Raw genomic sequence first — 17,997 nt, forward strand, 5'->3', positions numbered from 1 at the left:
ATGACCAACCTTGACAGCATATTAAAAAGCAAAGACATAACTTTGTCAAAGCTATGGTTTTTCCAGTAGTCATGTATGAATGTGAGAGTTGGACCATTAAGAAAGCTGAGCGCCAAAGAATTGATGCTTTCAAACTGTGGTGTTGGAGAAGACTCTTGAGAGCCCCTTAGACTGAAACGAGATCAATCCAGTCAATCCTAAAGGAAATCAGTCCTGAATATTCACTGGAAGGACTGATGCTGAAGCTCCAAGACTTTGGCCACCTGATGTGAAGAGTCTACTCAATGGAGAAAAAACCCTGATGCTGGGAAAGGTTGAAGGCAAAAAGCGAAGGAGAGGGCAGAAAATGAGATGGTTAAATAGCATCACTGACTCAATAGACATAAATTTGAATAAACTCCGGGAGATAGTGAAGGACAGGGGAGCCTGGCATGCTGCAGTCCATGGAGTCACAGAGTTGGACATGAGCTCAATAACACATAAAACACATACAATAACAACAACAATAACACATAAAACATATAAAAATAGGCAGATGAATATCTAAACTCTGAATGAAGAAAAGCTTTCTAACTGTAAAAGCTGATAAATTAATAATAAAGTAAAAGATGAATAAATGTACCTATATTTAACTTCTTTAGCTTCTGAAGAATAAACAAGAAAAAGGGGGAAATACAATTGACATGTATGATGAAGTGAATTCATGTATAAAAAGTTCTAAACTCAAGAAATTAGACAAATGAAGTTGAGTGGATATTTTGCAAAAGGAGAAAGATAATAAATAGGAAAAAATGTTTAATGAAACCAAAAGAATACATATTGAAATAAGTGTATAATTTCAACCATTTCTTTTTAAATTAGGAAATTTAAATGTTTTATATAAATTTACATTAATAAATTCTTACTGAAAAATATAAATGATAAAAATTCATCTAGCATTTTACATAACCACTTGTATGTCAAAACCAAAATTATTCTCACAGTTGACCAGTGTTATCTATTGATATATATAGTCTTTCTGACCTTGTATTTATGATCATACATTGAAATAATTTTGGCTGATAATATGCAGTACAGATGATACTTTCATACTGCTAGTAAGAATATAAACTGATGGAGGTTTTCAGAAAAGCAATCTTGCAATACGTATCAAAAACATACCCACTCATCCAGGAATTCAACCTCTAGAATGTTAGCCACTAAAGAAAATGTAGCTAGCTGGGATGTACACAAAGATTTCTTTATAAGAATACTCTATATAACATTATTTATACCTGAAAAATGACTGAACACAAAATGTTAACATTATGAAATCTGTTAAATAGGACAGCCATTAAAAACCAGGTTTTAAAAAATGCCTATTGACATGGAAAAAAAATGCTCAAGATCATTTTCTGTGGAAAAAGCAGGGCCTAAAACTATACACATATAACTGCTTGCCCACACTCATTAGGATGGCTACTATGTAAAAAAAAAAAACACCAAATGTTGACAAGGATGTACGAAAACTGGAATCCTGTGCACTACTGATAGGAATATAAAATGGTGCAAATACAATGGTAGGCCTTCAAAAAATTAAAAATAGAATTACCATATGACTTGACAATTCCACTTCTACTTATATACCTAGAAGAACTGAGTGGAGTCTTCAAGAGGTATTTGCACATCATGTCCATAGCAGCATTATTCACAGTAGTCAAAAGATGGAAGCAGCCCCAGTGTCTGTCACTGACAGATGATGGACAGACAAAATGTGGTGTGTATACACAAATGACTATGTTTCACAGCCTTAAAAAGGAAGTAAATTCTGACACGTTGGACAATATGATGAACCCTGAGGCCATTATGAAGCCTATCGAAAAAGAGAGACATAGTACGATTACGCTTACAGGACCGGAAGAAGTCAGATTCATAAAAACAAAGTGGAAGAGTGGTTGCCAGGGTCTGGAGGGAGGGGGAAATGGACAGTTGCTGTTAAGTGAATATTGAACTTCAATTTTGCAAGAGGAGAAGAGCTGGAGATTGTATAACTATGTGAGTGTCCTTAACACTTCTGAGATGTACACTTGAAAATAGTATGATGGTAAATATTATGTGTATCTTATTGCAGTTTCAAATTTTTAAATTAAAATATTTTTTTAAAAGTTTACCTACAGTGAGGCAAATCAGAGAGCTTCCATATGAACTGATTGACTACCTTGTTCTTAACTATAAAGACAGTAAAGGATCACAAGGAATATCTTTGAGATAAAAGCTATTAAATGAAAAAAGAACCCAAGCAAGAAGGAAAACAAAAATATTTTTCCAAAGAAAACATAAATAACATTCTAGGATAAGAAGATATATGTATTCTGTTCACAAGACAGTATGCTCTAAAAAAAGAAAGAAAAGAAAAAATATATTAGATGAAGAAGGCATTGAGAAACTTAAAATACAATACCCAACATAAAAATGTCACTAACAAGTTTGGAAGATAAAGTTAAAAAAAACAACTCCGAGAAAGTTGGTTGAGATGGATAATAAAAAAGAAACAATATGAAAATTAAAGCATTAATCAAGGAAGTCCAACATCTGAATATGTGTTTCAGAAAGAGAGTAAGAAAACACTTGGAAGAAATGAACAAAGAGAAAACAAAAAAACCTCTTACGACCTGAAAGACATAGGTCTTCAAACTGAAAGTTCCCACCCCAGACTTCAGTGGGATGAGTTAACAAGGAGCTACACTGAGAAATTCTAGATCATAAGAAGTAGAGGAAACAAGAATCTTAAATGAAAATATGCAGAATGAAAACAAAAACTTGATATACAAAGTCTCAGTTTACTTCAAAAGAACCAGGAATCAGACTGGCTTTGGGCTTCCTGTGCAGCAAATAGTAGAAGCTAAAACACACTGAAGCAATGTCTTCAGGAGTCTCGGGGAAAATGACTTCAGACTCAGAATTCAATACCCAAATTATCAATAAAGTGAGAGAAAAAGCAAAGACATTTTTAGACACACATATGCGCCAAAAAAAAAAAAAAAATGTTGCCTGCCTTTCTCAGAAGGTTAGAGAAAAATGTCTTCTCACTGTGAAAGAGGAAGGTGCAGGTTTTAGGAAACATGATCCAACACAGGAGGGGAAAAAAAGAGGCGTGAACTTCCTTAGATGGTAAGAAGTGAGAATCTCAGGGAGGCAGCTTTGCGGCAGCCAGCAGACCACGGGTCTGAAGTGGAGAAGAGAGGAAGAGCTCCCTCCAGGTGAAGGATCCATAGGGGGATGTGGTGCTGACAGATTATCTGTTTTGGATGTCTGAGAAATTGTGTTGAACAGAATTAATGAGTCTTTACCAATTAAAAAAAAAATAGAGTGATAAGGGCCAACTGGCAAATGTTGAAGAGGCGCAAGAGTGGATCTGGCAACTATCATGGTCAAGGTTGAAGCAGGCAAGCATCATCAATATATGCTTAATCTCAGGGGAGATTTTGGTGAGCAGCAGAATATTTGCATGATCCTAAACTGTCTCTCCCGGAGAAAGCAATGGCACCCCACTCCAGTACTCTTGCCTGGAAAATCCCATGGACAGAGGAGCCTGGTAGGCTGCAGTCCATGGGGTCGCAGAGTCGGACACGACTGAAGCGACTTAGCAGAAGCAGCAAACTGTCTCCCCACAGACATAAACTGCAAAGGATTGGAAAACACACAAACAAACAGTAATGGCACAGTGGAGAAACCGGGCAAACACGAGCCCTGACTAGGTGATCAGATTAACGTCATCAGTGAGGACAGCAGGACAGTCTCCAGGTGTGTCACCCCAAGGAGGACACAGCTTCACCTACTCGGTGTCCAATGGAGAATGCATGGCCTCAGTCGAATCACAAAGAAACCCCAGACAAATGCAGAATAAGGAACATTCAGTTACAAGGGAAAAGCTGTGTGTTAGGGGGCAGCGGTGGAGACACTGCTTTCTTCAAATGTCAGTGTCACAAAAAGATAAATATATATATGTCCTGGCTTCCCTGGTGGCACAGCGGTAAAGAATCCACCTGCCAATTCAGGAGATGCAGGTTCGATCCCTGGGTTGGGAAGATCCTCTGGAGGAGGAAATGGCAACCCATTCCAGTATTCTTGCCTGGAAAAGAGGCAAGAATGGAGGCTCCTCTCCCCCATGGACAGAGGAGCCTGGTGGGCTACAGTCCACAGGGTCACAAAGAGTTGGACACGACTGAGGGACTAACAACAACATGAAAATGTCCCAGGATCAGGAAGGCTAAAGAGATCTGACAATCAAATGTAGTACCTGACCCTTGACTGGATCCTGTGCTGGAGGGAAAACTGCCATAAAGGACATTTTTCTCTTAATTGATTACATTGGGATATGGACGATAGATTAAATTCTTAAATCAACATAAGCTTATGAATTTGTTAGGCTGACAACTGTGGTCACGTTAAAGGAGAAAAATCCTTTTCCTTAGGAAATACACACTGAAGTGTTTAGGGGTAAGAGAGCCTTGATAGATGAAACTCACCCTTTAATTACAGATAGATGAATATATGATGGATGGCTAGCTGGAGAGAACACAGACAATGCAGATGAGGTAAGGGTACACAGGTATTCTTTGTGCTGTTTTATTTTTGCAACTTTGTGTCGCTTGAAACTATTTCAAGTAAAAGTTTTAAAATACTGGAAATACAATATGGTACTAGTTTTGTATCATATGTATGATGTATTACTAATCTTTATAAGATGAAAAGGAAACATCAAACTTTTCTGGGGGATGGGACTATATCAGTTCAGTTCACTCAATCACATCCTACTCTTTGTGACCCCATGGACTGTGGCACACTAGGCTTCCCTGTCCATCACCAACTCCCGGAGCTCGCTCAAACTCATATCCTTCTAGTCGGTGATGCCATCCAACCATCTCATCCTCTGTTGTCCCCTTCTCTTCCTGCCTTCAATCTTTCCCAGCAATGGGGTCTTTTCCAATGAGTCAGTTCTTCGCATCAGGTGGCCAAAGTATTGGAGTTGCAGCTTCAGCATCAGTCCTCCCAATGAATATTCAGGACTGATTTCCTTTAGGATGGACTGGTTTGATCTCCTTGCAGTCCAAGGGACTCTCAAGGGTCTTCTCCAAAACAAAAGCCTCAATTCTTTGGAACTCGGTTTTCTTTATGGTCCAACTCTCACATCCATACATGACTACTGAAAAAACCATAGCTTTGACTAGACGTACCTTTGTTGGTAAAGTAATGTCTCTGCTTTTTAATATGATGTCTAGGTTGGTCATAGCTTTTCTTCCAAGGAGCAAGCGTCTTTTAATTTCATGGGACTATATAGGTGACATTATTTTTCTTTAAATTTACACATTTCTGTATCCTCCCATAATAAGCAGGTATTATTTTTATAATAATAAAAATACAGTTTTATGGCAGTGGAGGCATTCACGTTTTCAGTGCCACCTCCACACCTGGAGCCTGACCCTTCTGCAAGTCTTCTCACAATGGCTGAGTCAGCAATATTAAAGCACCTGGTGTTTATCAAGCAACTTCCTTCTAAGATGCTCCAGGATTTTATAATTACACTTTATCCTGAGCCTGATTCTTCGTAGTAGAGACAGGCCACGTTGAATCATACCTCAAAACAAGAGGATTATTTTATCAACTTGGAGCCCACTCTGGCAAGTTGGGCAAATTCTCTGCTTCCCAGTACCGCTGATTGTTTTTGTGAACCTGCCTGCAAGCTCACACTTAAACCAGCCACAATGAAAACTGATTTTCCTTATCTGGGTTGTCAATCTGGTGTAAATGACGGAATCCTCATACTTTTCGAGCCAGTAAGGAGGGAGCTGGAGAAGGGTGGATGGCAATCTAAAATACTTTCAGAGCTTACTGGCCCTTCATGTCTTTATTCCACTGGTATCCTGGGATGATAGAGCTGGCAGGTCTCCCGAGACCCTCGACTTCTTCCCCAAACCTTGGAACCTTCCCCCATTGCTTGACCCTCATGAAGATTTGGCAGAAGTGAACTTAGTGCTTGGAATAAAACCAGGGACATTTTAAGCAATGACTGGCTAACTGCTGTGTGCTGCAAAGCAGGGGCTGACACGCTAGAAGACACAATATACAGGTGTGAGTCTCAGCCCAGGCGGTACACATAATGAGTCCAGTTCCCTATGCATTCTACTGCCTATTTCTTAACAAGGAAGTAAGAGGCTTTAAGAACACAAGAGCAGCTGTCAAAGGGAAATCTCCATATTGTGTTCTTTCAGTAATTATCATCTCACACCCAAACAGGTGTTCTGAGATGGAGCCGGCTGGTATCAGAACCACTCTGTTTCAATGCAAATCATCTTTTCCCAACTAAGCTACTTCCTGGGAACAGGTAGCTTTGCTGGGTCTGAGGCAGGGGCAGGCAAGGAAGTGTGGAGAAGCACTGGCTTTCTCCTATTGCTGCAGGCTCAGCCGGTGTTTAGAGTTAAATTGAGCCTTCTATAAGTGATAAATCTTTGGGATGGTGGAGTCCTTGCCAGGCTGTGATGTGGTGGAGGGAAATGTGGGTCAGCGCAGAAGCTGCTGAGAATGGGAGAGAGAAGGCCGGTGCTGCCACAACCCTGATTTTTAAAATTTAATTTTGGTTGTGCTGGGTCTTCGTTGCTGCACCCGGGCTTTCTCTAGTTACAGAGTAGGGGCCACTCTCTAGATGTGGTGCACGGGCTTCTTGTTGTGGTGGCTTCTCTTGTTGTGGAGCACGGGCTCTCGGGCTCATGAGCTTCAGTGGTTACGGTGCTTAGGCTTAGTTGCTCAGCGGCATGTGGGATCTTCCCAGATCAGGGATGGAACCTGTGCCCCCGGCATTGGCAGGCGGATGCTTAAACACTGAGCCACCGGGGAAGCCCCAACCTCGATTTTTTATTTCCAGAGTCTTCTTTTTCGATCAGTCTCGTTGAGTTTAAAATGTCTGGTTCTGTAAGAACTTCCTGTATTGTCAGAGGCTTTCCTCAACTTCAGTGGCATCAACTCTGAATTTCTGAGACTCTATTTTAGAGAAACCCTGACTGTCCTTTCGCAATCTCCATGACTTTAATGCTTATGGCACCCCTTCAGAAGCTAGATGAGAGGCAGCAACTGTTGAAATCAATGATGACTAAGTATTTAAAAATAAAACAACACAGTACTTGCATGGTGCTGACTTTGTACCAGGCCCCATTCTAGGCCATTTACAGATAGGTGTTAATCCTTACAACTTTACAACCTTTATAATAACCTCAGGAGGTAACTAGTGAGATGCCACATTCACTGAATCTCAGATGCTCTCAAGTTCAAGATTTATCATTAGGTTATTAACCCTGAAGAAAAGAAAAAAATCTAGTCAACAGTAAACAGCATTCACTAATCTGAAATTTACACCCCACTGCTGTTCCCTTATCTTTCTGCATACACACACACAAAAATGTTAATTTTCAATACCGATCTATGCCACAGTCTTTTCAAAGACCTTTTTTAAAAGACAGTCAAGCTCAGTACACATGGATTCCTACAACTGCACACAGCTCATTCCAAGTATGCCCGACATGGGCAGACAACTATGCCACTGCTGCCATCTGGCTGACAATGACTGTGATCAGCATCCTGACTTAGAAATGCTGAAATAACTGCATCTTAGCATCAAAGAAAGCATTCCCACTTTGTAGACACAGAGCCTGGCACAGCCAGATTTAGTGATTTGTCCCAAAACCTCCCAGATAGTAGGTGGCTGAGCCGGACTTTGAACTGGGGTGGTCCGACCTCAGAGCTGAGAAACATTCAACTCTCTGCATCTTCAGTGATCTCCCCATTTCTGCTGGTGGAGACCTCACTTCACAGGTCGGTAAATCTATCTTTGGGAACCGGAACTGGAAAAACACAGCTTCTCTATCAGAGTTCTGCACTTCCTGATCCGTCCTTCGGGACCACACAGAACAAGCTGAATGTCTCTTTCACGAGACAGTGGTTTCGTTTTCCCAAATAAAAAGTGAACCAATTGTACTGCATTCATTCAACAAATATTTATTGATCACTTAGTAGGTACAAAATACTGTGCAGGGAACTACTTGTTTTATTGCTCTTCACTTATCTGTAGTTTGCAGATACTGCAGTTTTGTTTTTATAAATTGAAGAACTGTGGCAACCTTGCATAGAGCAAGTCTATTAATCCATTTGTCCAACAGCATTTGCTGTTACATTTTGTGTCTCTGAGTCACTTTGGTAATTCTCACAATATTTCAAAAATGTTCACTGTCAGTATATCTGTGATGGTGATCTGTGAGCAGTGGTATTTGACGTTACTGTTGTAGTTGTTTTGGGACAGCATGGACTGCACCCGTGTAAGACAGTGAACTTAATGCATAAATGTCATACATGTTCTGACTGCTCCACTGACCCACCCTTCCACATCTTGCTCCCTTTCCCTGAGCCTCCCTAGGGATCCCCTGAGACACAATTAAGAACCCTACAATGGTCTCTAAGTGTTCAAGTGAGAGGAAGAGTCACACTCTTTTTTAAACAAAAGCTAGAAATGAACTAAGCTTAGTGAGGAAGGTACGTTGGGAGCCGAGATAGAAAAGCTAGACTTCTTGCACCAAAGAGATAGCCAGGTTGTGAGTGCAAAGGGAAAGTTCTTGAAGGAAATTAAAAGTGCTACTCCAGTGAACACAAGAATGATAAGAAAGTAAAACAACCTTATTGTTGATATGGAGAAAGTCTGAGGTGTCTGGATAAAAGAAACCAGCACATCTTTTGACAATATGGTTTACTGAATATTTTAATCCCACTGTTGAGACCTACTACTCAGGAAAAAAGAAAAAGATTCCTTTTAAAATATTACTGCTTATTGACAATGCACCTGGTCACCCAAGAGCTCTGATGGAAGATGGGCAATGAGATTAATAGTGTTTACATGCCTGCTAGCATGACATCCATTTTGCAGCCCATGGATCAAGGGGTAATTTAAACTTTCAAGTCTTATTATTTAAGCAATGTATTTTGTAAAGCTATAACTGCCATAGACAGTGATTCTTATTTTTAAAATTTATTTATTTAAATTTATTTGGCTGTATAGGTCTCAGTTGCAGTACTTGGGATCTTTTATCTTTGTTGTGGCATGTGGGATCTAGTTCCCCGACCAGGGATTGAACCCCGGGCCCCCTGTCTTGGGAGCATAGACCAGCTGGTGGCTAAGACCCAACAGTGATTCCTCTGATAGATGTGGGCAAAATAAACTGAAAAGCTTTTGGAAAGGGTTCACCATTCTAGATGCCATCAAGAACACTGGTGATTCATGGGAAAAGTTCAAAATATCAACATGAACAAGAATTTGGAAGCGCTGGCTCCAGCCCTCATGGATGACTTTGAGGGGTTCAAGGCTAGTGGAGGAAGGCACTGCAGACCTGGTGGCAATAACAGGAGAACTAGAATTAGAAGTGGAACCTGAAGATAGGATCGATTGTCACAGTCTCACAATAAAACTTCAAGGAATGAGGAGTTGCTTCTTGTGGATGAACAAGAAGAGATGGAATCTCTTGAGATGGAATCTACTCCTGGTAAAGAGGCTGTGAAGTCTGTTGAAACGATAACAAAGTATTTAGAAAAAACTTGGTTGACAAAGCAGCAGCAGGATTTGAGAGAACTGGATCCAATTTTGAAAGAAATCTTACTGTAGGTAAAATGCAAACCAACGGCATTGCTGCTACATAGAAATTGTTCACAAATGGAAGAGTCAATCAATGTGGCAAACATCACTTTTGTCTTATTTTAAGAACCTGCCATAGCCACCCAGCCTGCAGCAACCACCACCTTAATCAGTTAGTAGCCACCGACATAGAGGCAAGACACTCCACCAGCAAAAAGCTTACAATCTGCTGAAGACTCAGATGATGGTTAGCATTTTTCATCAATAAAAGTACTTGCATTTTTGGTGCGTGTTTTTTAAAAATTTTTAAATTCTATATTGGGGTACAGTCGATCAACAATGTTGAGAAAGTTTCAGGTGAACATCAAAGGGACTCAGACATAAATATACATGTATCCATTCTCCCCCATGGGGTTCTCAAGGCAAAAATACTGAAGTGGTTTGCCATTCCCTTCTCCAGTGGACCACATTTTGTCAGAACTCTCCACCACGCAGAGTACATCATGAGAAATGCAGGGCTGGATGAAGCACGAGCTGGAATCAAGATTGCCAGGAGAAATATCAATAACCTTAGATATGCAGATGACACCACCCTTATAGCAGAAAGTGAAGAAGAACTAAAGAGCCTCTTAATGAAAGTGAAAGAGGAGAGTGGAAAAGTTGGCTTAAAACTCAACATTCAGAAAACTAAGATCATGGCATCTGGTCCCATCACTTCATGGCAAATAGATGGGGAAAGAGTGGAAACAGTGACAGATTTTATTTTGGGGGGCTCCAAAATCACTGCAGATGGTGACTGCAGGCATGAAATTAAAAGACGCTTACTCCTTGGAAGAAAAGCAATGTCAAACCTAGACAGCATATTAAAAAGCAGAGACATTACTTTACCAACAAAGGTACGTCTAGTCAAAGCTATGGTTTTTCCAGTAGTCATGTATGGATGTGAGAGTTGGACTATAAAGAAAACCGAGTGCCAAAGAATTGATGCTTTCAAACTGTGGTGTTGGAGAAGACTCTTGAGAGTCCCTTGGGACTGCAAGAAGACACAACCAGTCCATCCTAAAGGAGATCAGTCCTGGGTGTTCACTGGAAGGACTGATGTTGAAGCTGAAACTCCAATACTTTGGCCACCTGATGCAAAGAGCTGACTCATTTGAAAAGACCCTGATGCTGGGAAAGATTGAAGGTGCGAGGAGAAGGGGATGACAGAGGATGAGATGGTTGGATGGCATCACTGACCCAATGGACATGAGTTTGAGTAAACTCCGGGAGTTGGTGATGGACAAGGAGGCCTGGCATGCTGCGGTTCATGAGGTCACAAAGAGTCGGATATGACTGAACTGAACTAAACTGATTCTCCCCTAGAATCCTCTCCCATCTAGGCTGCCAACAGCATTGACCTGAGTTCCCTGTGCTCTACAGTAGGCTCTTGTTGTTTATCCAATTTAAATATAGCAGGTGTACAAGTCAATCCCAAACTCCATAACTATCCTTTCTCCCATCCTTCCTGCTGGAAACCATAGGTTTGTCCTCTGTGAGTCTGTTTCTGTTTCATAAATAAGTTCATTTGTATGATTTCCTTTTAGATTCCACATGTAAGAGATATCATATAATATATCTCCTTCTCTGTCTTACTTCACTCAGTATGACAATCTCTAGATCCACCCATGTTGCTGCAAATGGCATTACTTCATTCTTTCTAATAGCTGAGTAATAATCCATTGTATATATACACCATATCTTTACCCACTCTTCTGTCCAATCCAACCATATTATATATATCATTTTCTTAAGGTGAACATTTAGGTTGCTTCCATGTCTTGGCTATTGTAAACAATGCTATGATAAACACTGGGGTGCATGTATCCTTTTGAACCATTTTTCTCTGGATTTATGTCCAGGAGTAGGGTTGCAGGGTCATATGGTAGTTCTATTTTTAGTTTATTAAGGAGAAGAGTTCCACACTGTTCTCCACAGTGGCTGTACCATTTTACATTCCCACCAACAGTATAGGAGAGTTCCCTGCTCTCTTCTCCAGGATTTATTTTTTGTGGATTTCTTTTTTTTTTTTAACTATTTATTTGGCTGCACTGGGTCTTAGTGGCAGTTCCCATAATCTCCAACCTTCTTTGTGGCATGTGGGATCTAGTTACCTGACCAGGGATCGAACCCGGGTGCCCTACATTGGGAGCTCTGGGTTTTAGCCACTGGACCATCCCTGTTGTTTATGGATTTCTTGGTGATAGACATTTTGACTGGTGTAAGGTGGCACCTCACTGTAGTTCTGATTTGCATTTCTCTAATAACGAGAGACGCTGAACATCTTTTCATGTGCCTCTTGACCACCTGTATGTCTTCTTTGGAGAAATACCTATTTAGGTCTTCGGCCAGTTTTTAATCAGGTTGCGTGCTTTGATGATATTAAGCCTCATGAACTGTTTGTAAATTTTGGAGACATCCCTTGTTGGTCACAGCATTTGCAGGTATTTTCTCCTGAACGTGGGTTGTCTTTTCATTTTGTTTCTTCTTTCCTTTGTTGGAAGAGGGTGTTTGCTAGGACCAGTGTGTTGTCTTGGCAAAACTCTGTTAGCCTTTGACCTGCTTCATTTTGTACTTCAAGGCCAAATTTGCCTGTTACTCCAGGCAGCTCTTGACTTCCTACTTTTGCATTCCAGTCCCCTATAATGAAAAGGACACCTTTTTTGGGTGTTATTTCTAGAAGGTCTTGTAGTTCTTCATAGAACCGTTCAACTTCAGCTTCTTCAGCATTACTGATCAGAGCATAGACTTGGATTACAGTAATACTGAATGGTTTGCCTTGGAAATGAACAGAGATCATTCTGTTGTTTTTGAGATTGCATCCAAGTACTGCATTTTGGACTCTTCTGTTGACTATGATGGCTACTCCATTTCTTGTAAAGGATTCTTGGCAACAGTAGTAGCTATAATGGTCATCTGAGTTAAATTCACCCATTCCAGTTTATTTTATTTCACTGATTCCTAAAATGTCAATGTTCACTCTTGCCATCTCCTGTTTGACCACTTCCAATGTGCCTTGATTCATGGACCTAACATTCCAGGCTCCTAGGCAATATTGCTCTTCACGGCATCACCAGATGGTCAATACCGAAATCAGATTGATTATATTATTTGCAGCCAAAGATGGAGAAGCTCTATACAGTCAACAAAAACAAGACCAGGAGCTGACTGTGGCTCAGATCATGAGCTCCCTATTGCCAAATTCAGATTTAAATTGAAGAAAGTAGGGAAAACCACTAGACCATTCAGGTATGACCTAAATCAAATCCCTTATGATTATGCAGTGGAAGTGACAAATAGATTCAAGGGATTAGAGCTGATAGACAGAATGCCTGAAGAACTATGGGTGGAGGTTTGTGACATTGTACAGGAGGCAGTGATCGAGACCATCCCCAAGAAAAAGAAATGCAAAAAGGCAAAATGGTTGACTGAGGAGGCCTTACAAATATCTGAGAAAAGAAGAGAAGCCAAAGGCAAAGGAGAAAAGGAAAGATATACCCATTTGAATGCAGAGTTCCAAAGAATAGCAAAGAGAAATAAGAAAGCCTTCCTCTGTAATCAATGCAAAGAAATAGAGGAAAAAAATAGAATGAAAAAGACTAGCGATCTCTTCAAGAAAATTAGAGATACCAAGGGAACATTTCATGCAAAGATGAGCACAATAAAGGACAGAAATGGTATGGGCCTAACAGAAACAGAAGATATTAAGAAGTGGCAAGAAGATACAGAAGAACTATACAAAAAAGATCTTCATGACCCAGATAACCATGATGGTGTGATCACTCACCTAGGGCTAGATATCCTGGAATGCAAAGTCAAGTGGGCCTTAGGAAGCATCACCATGAAAAAAGCTAGTGGAGGTGATGGAATTCCAATTGAGCTATTTCAAATTCTAAAAGATGATGCTGAGAAAGTGCTGCACTCAATATGCCAGCAAATCTGGAAAACTCAGCAGTGGCCACAGGACTGGAAAAGGTCAGTTTTCATTCCAATCCCTAAGAAAGGCAATGCCAAAGAATGTTCAAACTACATTTGCACTCAACTCACACACTAGCAAAGTAATGCTCAAAAATCTCCAAGCCAGGCTTCAACAGTATGTGAACTGTGAACTTCTAGATGTTCAAGCCTGATTTAGAAAAGGCAGAGGAACCAGAGATCAAATTGCCAACATCCGCTGGATCACTGAAAAAGGAAGAGAGTTTCAGAAAAACATCTGCTTTATTGACTATGCCAAAGCCTTTGACTGTGTGGATCACAACAAACTGTGGAAAATTCTTAAAGAGATGGGAATACCAGACCACCTGACCTGCCTCTTGAGAAACCTGTATGCAGGTCAAGAAGCAAGAGTTAGAACTGGACATGGAATGATAGACTGGTTCCAAATCAGGAAAGGAGTACATCAAGGCTGTATATTGTCACCCTGCTTATTTAACTTACATGCAGAGTACATCATGCAAAATGCCAGGCTGGGTGAAGCACAAGTTGGAATCAAGATTGCCAGGAGAAATATCAATAACCTCAGATAGGCAGATGACACCACCCTTATAGCAGAAAGTGAAGAAGAACTAAAGAGACTCTTGATGAAAGTGAAAGAGGAGAGTGGAAAAGTTGACTTAAAACTCAACATTCAGAAAACTAAGATCATGGCATAGTCCCGTCACTTCATGGCAAAAAGATGGCGAAACAGTGGAAACAGTGAGAGACTATTTTTTTGGGCTCCAAAATCACTGCAGATGGTGACTGCAGCCATGAAATTAAAAGACACTTAGAAGAAAAGCTATGACTAACCTAGACAGCATATTAAAAAGCAGAGACATTACTTTACCAACAAGGGTCCATCTAGTCAAAGCTATGGTTTTTCCAGTAGTTATGTATGGATGTGAGAGTTGGACTACAAAGAAAGTTGAGTGCTGAAGAATTGATGCTTTCGAACTGTGGTGTTGGAGAAGACTCTTGAGAGTCCCTTGGACTGAAAGGAGATCCAACCAGTCCATCTTGAAGGAAGTCAGTCCTGAATATTCATTGGAAGGACTGAGGCTGAAGCTGAACCTCCAGTACTTTGGCCACCTGATGTCAAGAAGTGACTCATTTGAAAAGACCCTCATGTTGGGAAAGATTGAAGGTGCGAGGAGAAGGGGATGACAGAGGATGAGATGATTGGATGGCATCACCACCTCGATGGACATGAGTTTGAGTAGGCCCTAGGAGTTTGTGATGGACAGGGAAGCCTGGCATGCTGCAGTCCATGGGGTCACAAAGAGTCGGAGACGACTGAGTGACTGAACTGGTTCTTTCCTTTGCTGTGCAAAAGCTTTTGAATTTAAGTAGGTCCCATTTGTTTTTGCTTTTATTTCCATTATTCTGGGAGATGGACTGAAAAAGATATTGCTGCAATTCATGTCAAAGAGTGATCTGCCTGTGTTTTCCTCTGAGAATTTCATAGTGTCCAGGTTCACATTTAGTGTTTAATCCATTTTGAGCTTACTTTTGCGTATGGTGTTAAAGAATAATCTAAATTCATTTTTTCACATGTAGCTGTCCAGCTTTCCCAGCATCACTTGTTGAAGAGACTGTCTTCCCATCGTTGTGTCATCTTGCCTCCTTTGTCACAGACTGATGACTACAGGTTAGTGGGTTTCTTTCTTGGCTTTCTGTCCTGTTCTAATCTAACGTTATATCAATTTTGCATCCCTGGGGAAAAAACTCACTTGGTCATAAAGGTTTTTATTTTGCTACAATTTTCTAGAGACCTCTGCAGTATGTACATGGGAGATATTGGTCTGAAGTTTTCTTATATTTGTCTAGTTTTGACATCAGGTTAAAGTTTGTCTCATAACATTAGCTGGGAAGTGTTCCACCTCTTGAACTTTTTTTTTTGGTAACATCTGCCATAGCAGACTCGGGCCAGGACATGACGTGGTTGGCCGGTGACTGGCCTATTATGGACTTCACATTTAATGCAGGCTGCAGTTGGGAGCGTCTGGGTGGTGTGGAGCTGACATGGTGATTCACAGTTTCTTCTGTTTTACGTGAAATGGGAGAGGGCAGTGCTTCAGTGACTGGGTGGAGTCTGGCTGCTGGAGGCTGGGAGGCGGCTTTCTCAAGCATCACTGTTTTAGTGTGCGTGACTCAGCCAGGTTCCCAATTCAGTAATAACATTCTGCCCCTCTGAATACAGCCATGATCCCCAGGGGATAGGGAGTTCTTTCATTTCCTGTCCTTGTCTGTTGTATGATGGCAGCTCCACTGCTTACCAAGTCACTGCCACTCCACTCACTGGAGAAAGAAGCATTTAGGCATATGGTTTAACACCTTCACGGAGAAATTCCAAAGACATAAAAATAACATTGACATTAATTGTTAACTCAACAGTATGCTGTGTTTAATATGCACTGTCATGCTAAATTTTCAAAAATACTCTAAGAATTAGGCACTGTTACTGCTATTCATAGTTAAGAAAAGTGCATTTCAGAGAGGTGAGATAACTGGCAAGGCTAGAGAGCATCAGAGTAGAAGTCAGGAGAGAGGTCAGAGCTAGAAACATACACACAGGTGTTGCCAGTATGTAGGTGTCAGACTGGCCAAAAAGTTCCTTCAGTTTTTAGGTAAATTAAAAGACTCATTTTCATTTTCACCAAGAACTTTATTGAACAACATATTCACCATTTTGTTCCACTACTTTCTGCCATTTCTCAGGCAACGTCATAATTCCATCTTCCCAAAACTTTTTATCTTTTTGAGCAAAGACCTGTTACAGGTGACTTTACAGCCTTCTGGGAACTGAAATTTTTTTCCTTTAAGAGAATTTTATAAAGACCAAAACAAATGGAAATCCAAGGGTGCAATGTCTGGTGAAAATGGTGGATGAATCAGAACTTCCCAGCCAAGCTGTAACAGCTTTGCCTGGTCATCAAAGAAACATTCAGCCTTTATCAGCTGAGCCACAAGGGAAACACACACAGAAATTCCTTGCATTCCTATACACTAACAATGAGAAAACAGAAAGAAATTAAGGAAACAATACCATTCACCATTGCAACAAAAAGAATAAAATATTAGGAGTATATCTACCTAAAGAAACAAAAGACCTATATACAGAAAACTATAAAACACTGATGAAAGAAATCAAAGAGGACACAAATAGATGGAGAAATATACCGTGTTCATGGACTGGAAGAATCAATATTGTGAAAATGACTACACAACCCAAAGCAATCTATAGATTCAATGCATTCCCTATCAAGCTACCAAGGGTATTTTTCACAGAACTAGAACAAATAGTTTCACAATTTGTATGGAAATACAAAAAACCTCGAATAGCCAAAGCAATCTTCAGAAAGAAGAATGGAACTGGAGGAATCAACCTGCGAGACTTCAGGCTCTACTACAAAGCCACAGTCATCAAGACAGTATGGTACTGGCACAAAGACAGAAATATAGATCAATGGAACAAAATAGAAAGCCCATAGATAAATCCATGTACCTATGGACACCTTATCTTCAACAGAGGAGGCAAGAATATACAACAGAAAAAAGACAACCTCTTTAACAAGTGGTGCTGGGAAAACTGGTCAACCACTTGTAAAAGAATGAAACTAGAACACTTTCTAACACCATACACAAGAGTAAACTCAAAATGGATTAAAGATCTAAATGTAAGACCAGAAACTATAAAACTCCTAGAGGAGAACATAGGAAAAACACTCTCGGACATAAATCACTGCAAGATCCTCTATGACCCACTTCCCAGAATATTGGAAATAAAAGCAAAACTAAACAAATGGGACCTAATTAAACTTAAAAAGCTTTTGGACAACAAAGGAAAGTATAAGCAAAGTGAAAAGACAGCCTTCAGAATGGGAGAAAATAATAGCAAATGAAGAAACAGACAAAGGATTAATCTCAAAAATATACAAGCAACTCCTGCAGCTCAATTCCAGAAAAATAAATGACCCAATCAAAAAATGGGCCAAAGAACTAAACAGACATTTCTCCAAAGAAGACATACAGATGGCTAACAAACACATGAAAAGATGCTCAACATCACTCATTATCAGAGAAATGCAAATCAAAACCACAATGAGGTACCATTACACGCCAGTCAGGATGGCTGCTATCCAAAAGTCTACAAGCAGTAAATGCTGGAGAGGGTGTGGAGAAAAGGGAATCCTCTTACACTGTTGGTGAGAATGCAAACTAGTACAGCCACTATGGAGAACAGTGTGGAGATTTCTTAAAAAATTGGAAACAGAACTGCTATATGACCCAGCAATCCCACTCCTGGGCATACACACTGAGGAAACCAGATC

The sequence above is a fragment of the Muntiacus reevesi genome, chromosome 1 (genome assembly GCF_963930625.1).
Source record: "Muntiacus reevesi chromosome 1, mMunRee1.1, whole genome shotgun sequence".
Taxonomy (NCBI): domain Eukaryota; kingdom Metazoa; phylum Chordata; class Mammalia; order Artiodactyla; family Cervidae; genus Muntiacus; species Muntiacus reevesi.